The following is an 18,706-nucleotide window of genomic DNA, read 5'->3' as shown; positions in this document are numbered from 1 at the left end:
TATATATATATATATATATATATATATATATATAACGGCATCTCTTTGCTGTGGAATGCTGAGTAAGTTTAGGATTAGATAATCTGAGTAATTTTGGCAGCTCTGGGCTATAGGGGTGGTCCCTGGTTGCCAGCACCTAGCTTGGGGTGATTTAGGGCAGCAAGAATATTGACTTGGTATGTGAGAGTTAGATAGGGGTGATCAGGGCTGGAGGCTCTGGATTGGTTGGTTTGTACATCAAAGGCATTCTCACAGGGGAGTCACTTGCTATCTCTAGGAACTAACTAGCCCTTCCTGGAGAGAACCAGCCTCTAACACAGAGCATCAAGAATATGGAAAATAAGAATATGTGGTCAATCCGCCAACCCATGTCTCAAAACTACTTTGTGCACTTTCACTCCCTCTTTTGTACCTTTATCTTCACCATGAAGATAGGAACAGGCCCACTGTCAGAGGAGGCCACATGAAAGAGAAATGAGCCATCCCAGCTGAGGCCATGCTAAACCAGGGACTGCCCCCGCCCTGAGCCAGTCCACAGCTGACTGCAGATGCATGAGTGAACCCAACCGAGATCAAGAAGACCCACCCCATCAGCAGAAGCACCCAGCTTACGTACACACTCCTGAGCTAAATAAATGCTTATATCTTAAGCCAATAAGTTGCCGGGTAGTTTGTTATGCAGTATTAGCTAACTGATACACCACATCTCTCTCACTGCAGAGCTGCGGGACTCAATAGCCTTGCAGTGTTTCTTCCAGTGCCTTGGTTCTTCTCAATCGTCTCTTCACCATTATCTTTGTTCCTAAGATTCCACAGGTATTTCACCCTGCCTAAAGAAACTGAGCTGGTAGAACTCACATCCCCCTTTCAGCGCATCCTTTATTCAACCACCCAGCAGATACTTAAAATGTGCCTACTGTATGTGCCAGGCACCAAAGAATAGAAAATGACGAAGATAGTGATAGAACCTGCCACCAAAGAACTTACAGGAGATCTGAAAATTAAATAAATAATTGCAGAAATAATTACAGTGGAGTTAAACATAGCATTTCACGCAGAATTTGTTCCATTCAGCATATAAAGTAGCCCAATGTGCAATTACGTTGCAGCCACAACACTCAGCCAGAGCTGTCAGAGCTGACCTTGCGAGAGAGCAGGTGCCCATAGTGATCGGAACTCACGCCCCTCCGTGAACAGCGGGACTCCCTCTGCGAGGGGGTACACCAGCTCCAGACCAGAGGAGTCCCGCACAGCTGTAATGAAGGAATTACAGGGTCCTGGAGGAGGAGTCTGGACGGCTTTGAAGACAGACCATCAGGAGGGAGAGGCCGGGTGGGTTGGAAGAGGAAGCCTCCACCAGGGTCAGCCAGGCTGGGTCTCGGTCTCAGATCTCCCACCCACTCACTGGTGACCTTGGGCAAGCCCCTTGACTCCTCTGAGCCTCAGTTTCCCTGGGATCCTGTGAGGGTTGCATGAATACAATGCATGTGAATATGCCCAGCACAGCGCTCGGCTCCGAAAAGATGGGCTGGAATGAAATTTCGTCCACTGTGATGAGGAGACCTGGGACCAGGACCCAGTGTTCTGATGTCTGAACTCTGAGCCTTCTGCTTTCCCTCCTGTTCTAGAAGCTAAACCCAGTGTCCCTCCCTTTGGACCCAAGAATGAGTCACTTTACACTTGGTGCCTCCCTTGGCCATGCGCCCCTCACAGCTTTCAAAGATGCAGGGATTCATCAGGGCACCGCTCCCCAGGATGACCACAGCTCCACACCAGCTCCTTTCCCATCTCCCTCCCTCCCTCCCTCGAGATTCCACATCCTTGGGACAATAGCTGAGTGCATTTGCAGAGGGTTTCTAATGGCCGGTTGGGTCCCTCGAGGACTACTGTGCATTCCCTATAATGACATTCATTAGTCTGTCTGACATCAGTGCTGTTCTCAGGTTAATATGTTTAACTTAATGAGGCATTATTTTCAGTTAGAAAACTCCTGAAGAAGCGTGATTTCTCCTGGTGAACGAAGCTGATGAATAGATTAATACCAGGCTTGAAAAGCTGACCAAGAAATTGAGTCTAACCAGCTCCCTTTTCTTCTTCAGGTATGAACTGAGCTTGAATTAATTTGCGGTAAACTTGTCATTTCTTAAAGTAAGAAACAGGAGGAAGATCCCCACTTTGGCTCTGTGATTTGTCTTCCATGTGCCTGCTGTTTCCCTCCTCCCATCCCCAGCCCCAGCTCTAAGACCAAGGACCAGCAAATGATGGGGGGGGAGGGGGACATAGCATCTGAAATTGAGCAGCAGGAGGGGGCAGAGTGTGAAAGGGGAGCCCCCACGTGGCTACAGAGGCCACCAGCACAGTGCGCACAGCGGGATTCCGGCTGGCCCATCTCTGTCATCGCCCACTCTGTGGGGTTCACTGTGCCCAGAACCTAGTAGGCACTCAATAGACATTTGCTGAATGAGTTCAGTAGGTGATCAACAAACGGCTCTTATGTATTCAAGGAATCACATGATACCAAGAGAGAGAAAGTACTCAATGTCCCAGATACGTCTGGTGGGTGAGTCAGTGTTTATGACTCCTGGCCTAAGGGCCAAGTATGACCCAAAGGCCAATCTCCTTTGATTAATCGACCAGTGGATATTCCCACATCACTTTTCCCAAGGGCACTTAGAGACACTGTCAGCCAGAAGATGCCAGCTTCTCCCAGAAACAGGCTTCCAAGTCATACCAATTCAATGTGCTGTGTTTGCACAAAAGTCAGGTGGCAGGAAGGGACTCAGCACCCTTGCTGTACCCACCCTCCCCACTCACTCCAGACAAGTCCAGCCCTGTTTCCATTGCGTTCAGAGTCAGGGGTGGGAGTGTTTGCTCTGGAATGAATGAGGGTTTTACAGGCAGACAGAGTTTATTCCAAACGCACTTCTGTCCCCTCCCCAACCTGAGAGAGCTTGGGCAAGTCCCTCCACCACTCTGAGGCTACGTTTACTTAGTTGTAAAGTGGCAATAATGCTGTATTCTTTATTGTGTCACTAAAACGAACTAAATGAAACCACACGTGTAACACAGGGAGTGCTCGGTGAATGTAAAACTAAATTGGAAGGAGATGATTACATCAGGCACTTCCCAGGATTTTACCTTCTGGCCTCCTCAAATCTACCTTCCCTCCTGCAGTTCTCCAGCCCAACTGATTCCAAGTTGTGAGTCTGACCATGGGATCTCCTGCCCTTCCTGGCCCATCTTTTCCACATCCCTGGTCTCCCACTCTGTTGGCTGTAGCTGCTCCTACAGGGTCTTGACAGCCAGCCCATCTAAGGTCTTAGATAATAACCTGACCACAGCTTGTGCGTGTGCCCTTTAGTATATCCGAGAGTGCCCCTCCTCCATCATATGGTATCATGGCTGATGGAGAGAGCTTAGCTTTGGCGTTCTTTTTTCTGGACCACCCAAACCTAGGACAGAGTTTCAGTGTCTCATCAGCGAGAAAACAAAGCTAACATACCATTCACCACTGCTGTTTTCTCTCCAAAGGTCCCTGTCATATACGGTTTCCAAGGCTTAGCTGGGGAGGGCACCGAGAGCCTGGCACGTGGGGGAGCCATGAGATAGTAGAAATAATGATTCTAGGGTGGATGGAATGAGGTTCTGAAGCCAATTGTGCCCTCCTCCCCTTGGCTGTGGGGGCCTGGTTGTAGGGACAGGCTCTCACTCTCCTTTAGAACCTTGGATAGTGGCCATGCTGGCCTAGGTTCTAACCCCAGCTTCCATATGTCTTTCATGACTCAAGGAACAGTAAATTAATATAGTGAGAAGGAATCTTGGAGAGAGAGTTTAACAATCTCTCTCTTCATTTTACAGGTGAAGAAATGCCAGGAGTGTTGGAGTAGTGATGTAAATTGATAAAATGGTCACTGGACTGAAAGGTCAGTGACTTGGATCAGCTTTATAGCCCCTTGGGCAAAATAAATTCCCTCCATGAGCCACAATCCTCTGATTCTAGGATGCCTGGTTTGAGGTACAATGCAGGTGCTATCTCTGAGTTCCACAGCCCTAATTCTGTCCCCATATGGGGAAAACCACCCAACAGGCTGTGAGTCTGCTGATTGCCCACCATATTTTTGTTCTCTAAGTATTTTATCCCTTCTGTTCTCCTATACAGAAGATTCTTGATGAATGGCTAATAAATGTGGCCATATTCATCAACACCAAACTAATTAGATTTTTTTAGAAGTTTCTTTAGCAGACACCTCATGAGACGTTGAAATGTTTTTCAACAGGTCAAGAAAGCAACTCCCAGATTCAGAGAATGTTCTAGCTGGAAGTGTTTTGGCAATTGTTCTATCCAAACTTCTGTATTTTATAGATGAGAAAACTGAGGCCCAGGGAGAGAAAAAGTCCTACCGAGGGTCCCTCTGTGAGTTAGTGGCAGAGCTGGAACCGGAACCAAGATCAGCTCCTGGCCCCAGACAACATCCCTGTCTACTTCCCTCTGCAAGTGCTGCAGAAATCCACCCAAAATATTTCGGTCATGTCCCTGGGCTGAAGACCCTAAAAATCAGCCCTGCTATGATGATAGCTAGCAATAGCAATGATGTCACTGCGTGCTGGCTGCTTTGCACTCATTGTTCCATTGTTCACAGGAGCTCTATGAAGTAATCCCCAGTGTTAGTGGCATTTTAAAGATGAGGAAATTGGGGATAAAGATACTTGGCTGGTTGGTGTGAAATAGGAGATACGTGCTCTTAACCACATGGCTCTTGACTTCTCAAAGGCCCTCTAAGCCAACTGGAGCTTCAGCTTACTCTACCTACTCCAAGACCTCACCCTACCTCTCTACCCGCAAATCTCTGCTTCTCCAGTTGGTGGAGTCCCAGGCACAGCACCTTTTTGAATGATAAGCCAACCCTCCTAGAGCATCAATACTACTCAAAGATTTAGTGGAAGATTTTTTTTAATTCAAGAAAATACAAATATATAATGGAATACAGTGAAAATTAACATGACTTTTTTCAAGATCAGTGCGCAGTCCTCAAAATGTTCTGTTCCGTGGTGGCTCATTTCTGTCAATGCCCTCAGATGCACAGAGAGCATTCACTACCCCCTGCCCTAAGAGGGTTTTGTAAGAAAAGTTTCAGGAGCATTGCCCTTAGTAATAACTGGCATCCTAAAGATCATCTAAGCCCTCGGTAACCTTAATCCCTAAAGGTCAACTGGATCATAAAAGGTGTGACACATGAGGGTACATGGGGAGAGCACTCCAGGCCACAGGAACCACAACTGTGAGACAGGAAGTGGGAGTGTGCCTGGCATACTCGAGGGTCATCAGGGAGGGTTGGTCCCCATGTGACTGGGGCAGAGTGGGGACGGAGGGTTAGGGGAGGGGGGAGAGAGAGGTCCCAGGCACCTTGGGTGCCCGTGAAGGACTCCTTAATCCGAAGAAGATGGGAGCCATGGAGGGTGTAAGCAGAAAGGACCTGGTTACACTGGCACTTTCAAAGGCTCTATTCTTCTGCTCCATGGAGACAAGACCGTAGAAGGCAAAAATGGAACCAGGGAGGACGTTGAACAGCTCCCGCAATAATCCAGACAGATGTAGCTGTGATAAAGCTGGGAGCTTAAATAAACGTATTTTCCAGGTTTACAGTAAGGATCATGAATAACGAAAAATAACTAAACAAACAAGCACCCAACACGGTGCATGGCACATTGTAGGTCCTCTGGAGATGGTAGCTATTATCATCAGTAAATGGAAAGGGCTGATAAATCTGAAATCAAGTCTTGTCGCTGCCTGTCTTCATCTGAGTCGAGTAGGTCCATCTGGTCTCTTGGAGGGAACTAAAGAAACAAACCCTCAGGCTGCAAAGAGAAATTGTTGATGACGCAGTGCAGCAGGGAGTCCCTGGCCTAGGTCTTCCCATCACCGGGGAAAAGCTTAGATAAGTGATAAAACACTCACATTTCACACATTCAACATGTGCTCAAGCGACGTCATCTGGGGTGTTTTCAAGGTGAAGGTAACCTTTTAAAATAATTTGCTGTCTCCTGACTTAAAAATTAAAGTAAAAGTTTGAAAGCAACTTGAGTACCCCCAAATCAAAGCCCTTCACTTGTCATAAACTTTTTTGATGGCATTTTTAATTACATCAATAGCATGCTATGTTCACATAGGCAATAGATCAAGCGTGCTTGCTTTGGAGTGAACCTGACAGCCAGTTCAGATCAGAAAACGTGGTTTTGGGTGAGTCAAAAAGGAAAATAGGGCCCCAAGACAAATTAGCTTCCAGCTTTTCAAAGGCAGCGTTCATGCTTGTTGGCTTTGTTCTTTCTGAGAATATCAGTCAGAAAATTCCCAGACGAGGTTGAACATCTCCCTGGAACATAGAGTAGGAGCCACACTGAGCAAAGACATTGATCCTGAGTGGAGCTGGGAGCTGGACCACAGCTGGCTGGGTGACCTCGAGCCCGTTGCTCTACTTCTCCGGGCCTCAGTTTCCCCAATGTGTAAAGCAAGGGGTTGGGCCAGTTGGTCTCTAACAATCTTTTTGAGTCTAAAATTAAAATAAGTCAAAGAAAAACTGAGACAAAGGAAAGTAAGTGAGCAGGGAGTGGAAAGAAGGAGGGAAGTGGAATCCTACGGGGTGCTGCATAGGACCAAAGTGAGGGAAACACCACCCTCCGAGAGAATGTGATGACCAACCCAGGATGGATTAGGCGGCAGGGTTTGTTAACCCCTTCACCTCCACCGTCTCACTCAATCTCCTGCATAGTCCCAGGAGGCCAGTCTTTTTATCCCCATTTCATGATTGTGGCACCTGAGACACAAACAGGTGAAAGGACTTTCCCAAGGTCACACTGCTGGAGAATCAGAGAAGGAAACAGAAGGAAAAGTGGGTTTGGCTGACTGCAGTCCCTAGAGAGGGTCACAGAGGTGAGACTCTCCAGATCTTCCAGCTCCAACTCCAGGGCCCTTGCCCTCAGTCTCTGGATTCCTAACAGCCCACTGGACATCTCCTCCTGGATGCACTGATGGCACCTCCACATGTTCTAATCACCAAAATTGGTGCTATCACCTTCCAGTCACACAGCTAGACATGAATACATTGGAATTTGAGCCCAGATCAAACTCATTTTAAAGTTCAGGTACTTTCTAGCCTATGACATCCCCACCCCCACCCCACCCCCAGTAAATCAGATGCCAAGTTCTATGATTCTCTCCATGTGAAATTTCCTCTGTCAACTTCTTCCTTTCAAATCTGACTACCCATCTTTGAGTCACAACAAGAGAAACCCCGGCAATATCTCAGACACTACTCTGTGAACTGTGCAAGGGCAAGACCTACACCTGGTTTATCAAAGACCCCCAGTGCTCAGCAGAAGGCCTCAGCCATGGGCCAGTTACCCCAGGAGGTAGGTCAGGATGCCTGGGTACCTCATCCCCCAACAAAGTCCCTAGGGTGGGAAAGGCAGCCAGGCTGGGCCAGGTCCAGATGACCTGGCCTCAAGCCACTCACCCAGAGTGGCTTGAGAACGTGTGCCCAGGACCAGGGCTGGAAGGAACCAACAACAGAATGAGGGAAGAGGAAGACCTTCACTGCAGCCCCAAGGAGAGGCAAGACTGGGAAGGAGAACTGAGCCCCTGGGCCAGGTGTGGTGAGGTGAGGTGAGGTGAGGTCATGGGGAAAGCGAGTGATTCAGGGGCATGTCTGTGGGGGAAGGATGGGCCTCACACACTGCTGGTGGGAATACAAATTGCAATAACCACTTTGGAACACTGTGTGATGGTATCTTTTATGGCTGAACATACGTATAGTCATACGTACATATACTCTGTGTGTATATATATATATATATATATATCTCAGTGTATGTGTAGATTGCTATACATATGTTCATGAAATAGTCCATGAAATCCAGAAATTCCACTCTGAGGTGTCCATCTAGCAGAAATTCATCCATATGTTCCCCAAAAGACACACACAAGAATTCCACAACAGCACTGTTCACAGTAGTCCCAAAGTGGACAGTACTCAATTTCACCTGGAGTTAGATGGGTAAATAAATAGTTGCATATTCAAACAATGTACATATATCAACACGAGCGAACAATGTACAACTCAACGCAGAAACTTGGATAAACCACACAAACATAATGTTGAACAAAGTGGAAACAAGGCCCGTCAGAGCACAAAATAGTTCAAATCCGCTTGTGTGACGCTCTGGACCAGGCACAGGCAGTATGCAGTGTTAGACATCACGGTACCGATTACCAGTCTAGGCTCGGAAGGATAGAGACAGGCTGGGCTACCGGTAACTTTCTCTTGCTTATCCTGGTGTTTGTCCTACACGTATATTTCGTTTCAGAAAATTCTTCTAGCCATACACTTATGATTTGTGTACTTTGCTCTATGTATATTTTACATTCCATTATCCTATAATAAAAAGTTGGCTTTAAAAAAAGAGAAGCCCCAAGGCCCCTTCTACTGAAATGCCTAGAAAATGCCAGAGAGGTGGCATGGCCGCAGTCACACCAGACAGATGCACCCCTCACATTGCATATGAACAAACCGTTCACAGTCAAATGATGAATGAATGACGGGGTGGACAACTACATGAACCGTTGAATAAGTGAGTGAACCAGGGAATAACAAATAAATGAAAGAATGAAGTGACGAATGAAAGAGCACATCCTCGAGTGGTGGAGTGAATGACCCAATGAAGTGTGAAGGAATGAAGAAGTCGCTGGTTGACTGAGTGAGGAACTGGGTACATAAATAAACAAGGGAAGAAAGAGTGAATGAAAGTACAATCAATGGAAGGAGGAATGAACAGCAAGGAATAAATGAACACAGGATAAGTGTGTGAATAAATGAATGAAAGAAGCAATAAATGTATGAAAGATAAAACTAGTACTAGAGGTGAAGGAGTGCATGTAAAAAACAATAAGCAAATGCATAGTGGTGCAAAGGTGTAAATGGAACAATGGTTTGATGTGTTCTGGCTGGATGTGAAGGGGAAGTATCAATAACCTTGAGGAAGCATCTCCGCTCAATTGAGACGTAATAAGAATATAATTGCAAATGTCACTGGTGCCACTGAGTACGCCGCTCGCTCCCCAGGATTAACTCTGGTTTCAGTGGGAAGAGCTAAATAGCATTCACTACATTATTTTCCCAGTTATGTTCCAGGTAATTACCTATTATGTAGCAACCCCCCAGCATGATTTTAATAATCACTATTTAAATAACGTACTCTCATTGTCTCCTTGCAAGTCAAACTCTGGTTAGTATAATTACTGTCAGCGTGGGAAAGTTTGCTGTGTGGCCTGGGAATGAGGAAGGGGGTCACGTCATCACCATGATTGTCCCATAAGCCCCCGAAGCCAGGTGATGCTGGGAACGGAGCTCAGGTTTGGGGAAACCTGGATCCAGGACATAAGGCAAGTCCCTCCTCCATCTGGGCCATCTCTGTCAACTCCCCTCAGAAGTGAAGATGGTCTCCAAATGCCCAAACTCCCCAGGTTATCGGGGAGCTCTCACTCTAGACCCCAGTCAGGGTCAGAGTTAGTCACCCCCCAACTGTTTCCCCACAGCTCAGGCACATCCTCATCAAGGGGTAATGGGGTCTCCATTTCTCTCCACCTGACTGAGGGTGGGACCCATCTGGTCCTCAGCACGCGCTCAGCTCCCAGTGCAGGACCTGCACATAGTAGGTGCTCAGCGAACGCTCGAGAAGAACGCATGAATCTTGCTGCACAGTGTGGGTTTGAGAAGCCACTTCAGTCCCTTTCAGAACCACGACGTTTGATGAGCAGACGGCCACTCACCGCGTCCTCACGGAGCTTCTCACGGTGGCCCCGTCACTGACGCTCTCCCAGGTGTCACTCCTTCCCTGGACTCCGCCTGCGTCTGCCCGTCTCGTCCACTCCCCCACTCCCTGTGCGCTGCCTCTAGTATGTATGGAAACCGGTGCGACTGTACACAGAGTATCAACAGGCTCTGATGTGGGGCCGATGCTCCGCTCTGGTCAAAGCGCATGAGGGTTAACGTGTCTCCGTGTCCCCACACTGACCCTGACCCGGCCCAGGTATTGATGAGAGGTCAGCATGGGGAACGGAGGATGGGGGACGGACAACCGTGGAGTCCCTCATGAGTGCCTGGAGGAGCTGACTCCCTGACAATGACCTGGATGCCACCCCTGCCGTCTGTCGTGTGGATTGAATGCTGTGTCTCCAGTCTGTATCTGTGATTCTAGAATTTCTGCCTCCTTCCAGAGTGAGGGAGAGTTGGAGAAGGACTGTCCAAGAGGGGGACCAGGCTCCTCTTCTTAAGTTTGCTACATTTTTCAAATTGTCCTTGATCATGACAGATTGCTCCTAAGAGAGAAGAGAAATAGACAGAGGTGACCCCTTAGAAATGAAGTCAAGTTTCCTTCTACACAATCGGACATGGGCATTTAAAATTCCCTTTCACATGGTTAGCGTAGATTCTTCAGTAACTGTGTGACTGGAGAGTTTGGATCTTTTAGTGGTATAGGGATCTTGGATTCTCAGCTCAGAAGAGTCTGCCCCTTCACAGGCCAGGAAACAATGTTTGCCCTGGTCTCTAGGTCACAGGGTCCCTTTCTGGTTTCCCTCTTAAGTGGGTAAGGGAAATCAGGATGAAATTCCCAGGGGGATACAGAGATGATTAAGGGGGAAGAGCCAACTTGTCCCACTGGGGGAAGGAATGAAGATGGCACCATGATATTTTTAATTATCTGAATTAATTAATAATAAGTATTATCACTCACGTGGATCGAGAGATTTCCATGTACCAAGCACTGTTCTATGCGTTAACTTATTTAATCCTCATGACAAGCTCACGAGGCTAAGTACCACTGTCATTCCCATTTTACACATGAGAAAACTGAAGCACAGAGGAGTTGAGCGGATCACAGGAAAGGCAGGTAGGTGGGGTGAGGGCCACAGACTTGGGAGTCAGGCAGGTCAGAGATCACACCTCTCCCCGTTTTGCCACCCGTCACCTGTGCGACCTCGAATAAGTGACTCCAAGTCTCTGAGCCTCAGTTTCCTCCTCTGTGAAATGGGGAGATAGGGTATGACACCTGCAGAACCTAGAGTGTGGAAGGGGCTGCAGAGATGAGATGCCCCTCTGCTCTCTTGAAGCTGGAGTCAGCACCAAGCCCCCACCCGCTGGATCTGGGCACATTCAGGCCTGGGCATGATCAGAGGAGGACGCTGGTCCCTCAGCAAGAGATGGATTGTCTGAGCCAGGACGGCCACCAGGTCTGTGGGGCAGAGAAGATCTAGGGACACATAATCCCAGTGCCGTTTCTTGGCGGAGCCCCATCCCAGCAAAGGGCCTGTGGACACTCAACATCTATTCTGAAAAGCTTTCCAGCGGAAGAGCGGAGTTCCCACAGCCAAGCCCAGAGTTTTGGGTAAATGGAGTGGAACAGCTGGATTGTGGGGTGGATGCAGTCAAGTTTTTAAGAAACCACCAGACTGTTCTCCATTGTCATTGTAACATTTCGTATTCCCACCAGCAATGCATAAGGGCTCCGTTCTTCCACATCCTCACCAATACTTGTTATTTTCAGTCTTTTTAACTTTAGCCACTCTAGTAGGTGTGTAATGCCCTCTCGTTGTGGCTTTAATTGGCATTTCCTTGATGACTAGCAATGTTGAGCATCTCTTCTTGTGCTTATTGGCCATTCACAGATCTTCTTTGATTACTTTTTAATGAAAAACACATTTGCATCCAAACTGAAATTATACTGTCAGCAGTTAATTATCACTTGTCAAGCAAGTGTGTGCCCAGATTGTGGATTTAATTTTCATACAGGTTTGCAAAAGCCTCGTTCCTCATGTTTGACGAGGCCTCTGTGAGCGGGAGACATTCATTGCTGGACATGGTGCTTTTTTTAAAGCAGTTTTAAAAGTAAATAGGTCTTCTTGGTGTCCAAGTTAGGGCTCTTTGCAAAAAACAGAAAACCAGTCTAGCTTAGGCAAGAGGGAATTGTGTGTGGATAGAGTACCAGGCTTGGGGTGGGGGGGAGCGTCTCATGGAAGACCCTGCCTCACTACAGCCTGAAACCAGGGCCTGCAGCCCCTGCTGGGACCCTAGACCGCGGCCCACTGCCCACTCCACCCTGGGGGCTCATCTCAGCTTCTCTCTGGGCACCTGTTCATCCTTCTCTCTACAGCTGGTTTCCCTGCTCCTCTCCTCTCATTGCCAGAATCACCTCCCTCCTCCCCTGAAACCACACATCCTCAGGTCAAGGGCCAGCAGAGACGGACATGACTGGTGTGTCTCATCCTGCCGGCGCCCTGAGAATCCTCAGCCTCTCGGATCTGTAAGTGTCACCAGGTTGACCTGTATCGTGTGTGTTGCTTGTCATCACGCAAGTAGAGCTCTTTCCTCAGCCGGGCAAGGAGCCAGAGCAGGAGGTGTCTCTGCCTGGCAGTGGTGGGGCCGGGGGCCCGAGGAAGGGGGCTCAGGGTAGGGGGCTCATCAGAGCTGGGAGCAGAATCTATTCCTGACTCCTGAGAGGGTGAGGGTCGCCACCCACTCCACCCTCTTCATCCTCTCCCTCCTAAGGGGAGTTGGGTGGAGCGTGGGAGATGGGAATGACACTCACAGCCCCCGCTCCCCTCTGCCTTGGGGGCTCACCTTCCCCTGCCTCTGACCTTGGCCAAACGAACACCTCTGTGTGTCACGTGAATGGGTGAGCGTGTGTGCGTGGGGGATGTGTGTATGTGTATCCGGGGGGGAATACATGCCTGTGTCTACCTGTATCTGCCTCTGTCTCTGCCTGTGTGTATCTGTGTCTCCGTGTATGTCCATGTGTGTGCTGAGCATATCTGCACACCCGTCTACACATACAGAGGTTCTGGATGGAGCCCACAGGGGTCTGACTCCAGGCCCCCGGGACTCCCAGTCCAGTGCTATCTCCACTTCCCACGCTGCCCCCCCATTACTGAGGAGAGCGTAATGCACCCCAACCCCACCTCCACACAGACCACCTTTCTCTCCATCCCCAGCTGTAACTGACATAAATGCCGTTCTAATTTCTAATAATTTTGTGCAATTTGTAAAATGGTTTCTTTGGTTCCTGCAAAAAGAGCTACACAGTCGGCTCTGCTGTGCTTCTCCCTGGAGGATTTTGATGAAAATGACGTGGCAAAAAGTGTTGTCTTATAGTTAAGCAAAAGGAAGGAAAAAATAATAGAGCATCCTGAGGGGGAGGGAGTGCGGAGAGAAGACAGGTGGTCAGGGAGCATGCGGTGATCACAGGAAGAAGATGGGAAGCCTGTTATTTCAACAAATCATTTCTTAACTAAGGGTTAGTTCCATTCATGAACTAACAGGCCAGCCTCGCCATCTCCTGTGATGGGAGTTTTTTTCCTTCCTTTCCTCCATCCAGCCCCACGGCCCTCAGCCCTCACCACTCCCTCCCAGGAACATGGGGCTGACACCAGTGGAAAACTCAGGGATGGTTTAGCATAAAAACAGATGTGTTCGGAAGAATCTTCCATACAGGCTGGGAGCAGAGATGCAGGTGTGGGCCATGCAGGTGGGAGAGACTGAGGTCAGATATCTGACCCTGGGCCGCCCACTTCCCTGCTCCGCCCTCCTGCCCCTGGACACTGGCAGCTCCCACAGTGTTTCTCTCAGGAAAGAGGGTAGATGGCCTTTCTTGCTTTTATTTTTATTTTCAGAGTAGCATTTTCACATAGATAACTACCACAACTTTCATTCCAATTTGATAAACGTCTGGGAATCTGGTAAGAACTCTTTCCTCCGCTGCTGCGAAGCAGCCGGCTCCCTCCACGTGTCCCTGAGATGCCAGGAGTGAGCAGTGAGGCACGTGAGCGAGGAGAGGCCTGAGCAGGACCGGGAGGCTCGCCCTGCCCCGCCCCTGCCCTCTGCCTTCTCCCGCCCTGAATGAGGGTCCTACTGGTAACAGGTAACCCGGACAACCTCTGCATTGTCCCAGGCCCCTCACAGACCTGGTTGCCGAAGAGTGAGTAGAACAGAGCATCACAGCCCCGTTCTGCCCAAGAGGCGAGCTGCCCAGCCCGCGTCACGGCCAGTGCACGCACGAGCAGTGACGTTCCTGACCCCAGGGCAGAGACGCCCCTCGCTAGGCCAGCGGAGCTTCTGTGAGAGACGTTCCTGGTGGCTCCAGTGGCCTTGCCCAGTAAGGAAAGCAGGTGACCTGACTACCCACCGCCACCCACTAACCTGTCCAGGTGCCAGGCCTCGTCTGCAGGGGGCCGTGGTTCTGGTTCCGTCCTCATGGTTCAGGCAGCTGCGAGCAGAGCAGGCAGACCCTGTCCGCATCCTGTAGCACCTGCGGGGCTTGTCCCACACCGGCCCACGCCCCCTGTCCGGTCATTCCCTCTGGCCTCCCTGGTGAGGATGCTCCAGGCAGAGGGAACAACACGTGCCAAGGCTCAGACGTTTGGGTGGCAGAAGTAAGACCAGTGTGCCTGGACCATCTTGAATGGGGGGATCAGAGGCGGACAGAGTCAGACTTCCCTGGGCCTTGGCGGCTGCATCAGGGATTCAGAACTTGAGCTTAAATGCCACAGTAAGTCACTGAAGTATATTAAAGTTGTATTTCTAAAGCTGCCTCTGGCTCCTTTTGCTTAGAGGCGATGGGGATGAGACCTCAGGGCCCAGGGCCACTATCAGCGTGGACGGTGCCCCCATGAGGCAGGAGCCCTGGGGTGTAGAGCAGAGCAGGGACGGGTCTGCCCCGAGTCTTACAGGGTCACCCAGCTCCTGCGGGGAGAGTGACGGGAGCATGGCCAGGGCAGAGGCAGGGACGGGGCAGAAGCCCACTGCACTGGTCCAGGCATGATGGTGGTAGGACCAGGGCGAGAGCCTGGACAGTGGGAGACGATCTCGGTTCTGGGGTTAAGTGACAGTCAAGCAAATAAAAATTATTCGCTCCCTATATATTAGGCATTATCAGCTCTTAAAACTTCATACTACTTTATCTAACATCTCCTTCCTTATAGAAAGCTATTCTAACAAAACAGAAGCTTAGAGGAAGATTGAAGAATGAAAATATTAATCGCAGTGTTACTCATAATAGTAAAAAATGAAGCTATCTAAACTACCTAAATAGCATGTTAAATAAATTATGAAATATTAGTCAAATGGACTATTTCCAAGAACATATGAGATGGAAAACTGGTCAGAGGCGAGTGTCAGGCAAGAAGGACCCAAATCGGTGTGTGCAGAGTGGAGGGCACAGCTGGGGTTCTCCAAGACCCAGTTCTCCTGAGTCGCCCGCCCTCACAGTGGGGGAGTGGCACGCCCCCATCACCCTCATGTCAGTCTTCATGCCCATGGACTTGCTTTGGCCAAGGAAACATGAATGGAGGTGGGGAGTGTCCCTTCCAGGAGGGAGCACCTAAGGGTCAGAGCTCAACATTCCAATATTCCTTGTCACAGTTGAGAGACACACGTGGAGATGCTGACATCCTGAAACAGTGGCGCCTCCATCAGTGAGGGTCCCTGGTGATGAGCAAAACCCTCCCCGCTGACTGCAGTGGGCACAGGACAGGAGCGAGGATAATCTCGGTTGTTTTGGAGGGTTGTTCATTATTGCATCATATCTGAGCTTATCCTGACAGTCACATAAAAATGAAAATGTGCACGGACAAACAGAAGAATAAAGATATCAATAATTTACCGGCCACTATCTTTGGGAGATGCGGCATCAGGTGATTTACGTAACCTCATATTTACCATTTTACACTCCAAACGCTTCACCGGAAGTAGGCATCACTTATTTTAAGGGGAAAGGTCAGTGTTATTAACAAGAGTGCTGGGCCCTGGCGAGGCTGTCCCCATCTCAGGCTGCATCTCAGGCTCCGGGCGCACCGCGCGGCTGTCCGGCCCAATTAGCCCTTTATTACAGATGGTTTTGTTCTCTAATTGTCTGCCCTGCATAACTTAGCAGGTCATCTACTGTCTTGTTCTCAAATGTTTAATTTAGTGTCTCTTGGCCTCGGTTTCTCATCTCTGAGTGCAGCAGTGGCAGAAAGGGACATCTTTTTTTTTTAATTAATTTTTATTAGAGTCTAGTTGCTTTACAACGTTGTGTTATTTTCTGCTGTACAGCAAAGTGAATCAGCTATACGTATACATACATCCCCTCTTTTTTGGATTTCCTTCCCATTTAGATCACCACAGAGCACTGAGTTCCCTATGCTATACAGTAGGTTCTCATTAGTTACCTATTTTATACATAGTGTATATATGTCAATCCCAATCTCCCAATCATCCCACCCCTCCCCTTCCCACCTTGGTATCCATATGTTTGTTCTCTACATCTGTGTCTCTATTTCTGCTTTGCAAATAAGTTCAACCATATCATTTCTCTAGATTCCGTGTATAAGCGATATTATACAATATTTGTTTTTCTCTTTCTGACTTATTTCACTCTGTATGACAATCTCTAGGTCCATCCACGACTCTACAAATGACCCAGTTTCGTTCCTTTTTATGGCTGAGTCATATTCCATTGTATATGTGTACCACATCTTCTTTATCCATTCATCTGTTGATGGACATTTAAGTTGCTTCCATGTCCTGGCTATTGTAAATAGTGCTGCAATGAACATTGTGGTACATGACTCTTTTTGAATTATGGTTTTCTCTGGGTATATGTCCAGTAATGGGATTGCTGGGTCGTATGGTAGTTCTAATTTTAGTTTTTTAAGGATCCTCCATACTGTTTCCATAGTGGCTGTATCAATTTACATTCCCACCACCAGTGCAAGAGGGTTACCTTTTCCACACAGAAAGGGAGATCTTTAGAGGCCCCTCAATGCCAACACTCCCTCGGGGCCTGGAATAATAAAGGCTGACTCTATGCCAGGCCTGGTGCTCAGCCCTTCATGTGCATTAGTTCACTTAATCGTTTCAACAGTCCTATGAGGGAGGCACTGTTGCTATGCTCCCATTTTAAAGCTGAAGATACTGAAGCACAGAGAGGTTTAGGAACTCATCCAAGGTCACACAGCTCAGAAGTGCTGGAGCTGGACCTTGAACCCCAGCAGTCTGCTCCCCAGTCCCTGCTCTTCCTGCTGTACTGAGCGTCGACCTCTACTGTGCCCAGACCCTGTGCCGGGGCTGGGCTTGATGCCCATTGTCAAGATGGCGGCATCCACCTGCAAGCTGATCAATGATCGTCATCATAATAATGATGACCATGCCAGTGAACATGCATTCGGGGCTCATCGTGTACCAGGCATTTAACACACATCAGTGGGTGGAGTCTCCACAACATCCTTCCCAACAGAGACCGTCACAATCACTGTGTTACAGATGAGAATCTGAGGCACAGAGAGGCCCTGGGTTTGCCCAGAGTCCCACCTCCAAGTGCTGCCTGGAAGTGCCATGTCAGCCCAGGAATCTGCCTCCCGCTGAGGTAGCCTCATCAAATCCTCACAGTAACCATATGTGGTCAGTATTATTGTGCCCATTTTACAGAGGGGAAAAGTGATGAGGCTCATAGAGGTTAAGCCACTTGTCCAAGTCACACAGCGAGTGAGCACTAGAGACTGAATCTGAAGCCAGGTCTGTAGGATCCAAGGCCAGTCTCTTCTCACTGCGTCAATGGTGAGAGGCCCAGGTGGAGCCAGCATCCTCCAGGTGCAGGGGGAGCTGCCCACCTCGGGGGGCTTGGGGCCAAAGAGATCACCAGCCATGACACAACACAGGAGTAATACTAACAGAGTCTGTCACTGAGTGTGTCACATGTGTTAGCACATCTAAGTCTGGCCCCACCCATAAGGCAGATGCTTTTATTATCTTCAACTCACACATGAGGGGGCTGAGCTCAGAAAGGTTAAGTAATTTTCCTGAGGTCCCACAGCAAGCAAGTGGCTAGAAACCAGGGTTGGCCAGAGCTTGTGGTCTAACAAGTAGGCCATACTGCCTCCCTCTACCACAGGGACCATTAACCGAGACTGACTCTCCACTATTGGTGTTTGGAATCATAATATAAAACCCTTCAGGAGAGGCCCCCAAGGGTCTATATTCAGATGCTGTCCTAAGAACAGGGAGGGGGAAAGTCCCTGGTGACCCAGGGCAGCTGGAGAGGGGCAGGGGCTTAAAGGAAAGAGCTTCAGAAGAGATCCAAATTCAGGCCTTTCTATCCCCCTAGCCATCTAAATAGCTACCATCTATTTACTCAGGGCTGGAAGGACGTCTGGAAGACCACCCAGACCAAGGGTCTCATTCCAGGACCATTAGAGTCACCGGCTTTAAAACAAGCCTGATGCCCACACACCCTCACCCACCCATTGTACAGACAGGGAAACAGAGGCTCTGGGAGCTGAAGAAGAAAGTGTCGGTGTGAGGACTGAGCTCAGGCCTGTCCGGGTCCACCCTCTGCTTCTCTCATCTCCTGAGACATCCCCCGGCTCTGTGCCCTGAACACTATGGACTGTCGTCATTTATCTAAATCCCCCTCCATCCCTAAGAACAGGGACCCTTCCTTGCTTCTCTCTGCTCCCTTCGCCCTCAGCATGGGGCCCCCACCGGTGACCCAGAGACATACACATTTGCAGAACCCACAAGTGGGTGGAGGGCCATCCTCCCTGGGTGAGCTCGGTCCCCCGCCGGCCAAGCCCATGCACATTTTATCCCTCAGGGGCTAGAACAGCTCCGCCCTCACTTCC

General features: G+C 49.1%; 1 pseudogene; it reads right to left on the bottom strand.

The window, feature by feature from the left end:
- LOC136122898 (cytochrome c-like) overlaps positions 1–14,302 on the bottom strand; it is a 33,487-nt pseudogene extending 19,185 nt beyond the window's left edge.
- Positions 14,303–18,706: the final 4,404 nt, after the last annotated feature.

The sequence above is a fragment of the Phocoena phocoena genome, chromosome 1, assembly GCF_963924675.1.
Source record: "Phocoena phocoena chromosome 1, mPhoPho1.1, whole genome shotgun sequence".
In the NCBI taxonomy this organism is placed as follows: Eukaryota; Metazoa; Chordata; class Mammalia; order Artiodactyla; family Phocoenidae; genus Phocoena; species Phocoena phocoena.
The sequence above is the reverse complement of the archived record's forward strand: the minus strand, read 5'-3'. Positions and strand labels throughout refer to the sequence as shown.